This window comes from Cephus cinctus, unplaced genomic scaffold, assembly GCF_000341935.2.
Source record: "Cephus cinctus unplaced genomic scaffold, Ccin1 Ccin1_scaffold1362, whole genome shotgun sequence".
Taxonomy (NCBI): domain Eukaryota; kingdom Metazoa; phylum Arthropoda; class Insecta; order Hymenoptera; family Cephidae; genus Cephus; species Cephus cinctus.
Window position 1 is genome coordinate 86,938 of NW_014333769.1, and position 510 is coordinate 87,447.

Genomic DNA, 510 nt, shown 5'->3' on the forward strand with positions numbered 1-510 from the left:
TTTTCTTTTTTTTTTTTTTTTTTTTTTTTTTTTTCGAATGGCCTGATTCCGGGGATTAGATCCTCGCGCGCAGGGGCGCTAATGAAAGGCAATTTGGCTTGGCTCGTCTTGGGAGGGAACGAGGCTGCAGGTGCCCCAAGTCGGAGGCTGGAGAGAGATAGTCGAAGGCGGCCCCCGTGCAAAGTGTTTCGGCGAAAACTAGAATTACCTTAGGTAAATTACACGAGGGGTTATTGCGGATGGATAAGTGTATATCTATAGCTGCTTATGGAGAGAGAGAGAGAGAGAGCGAGAGAGAGAGAGAGAGAGAGAGAGAGAGAGAGAGAGAGAGAGAGAGTATGGAGCGTCGTTGAGTATCATAAGGAATTACGCGAGTCTCGGGTATAAGGGTTGTATTACCTCCAGGAAGAGGTCTTGACCTACCAATTCTGAAGGTGAATCTAATTTTGCAATAAAATCTTCATAAAACGCAAATTGGTAATTACGGTAAGCTCGTTAGCCCATTCGGTG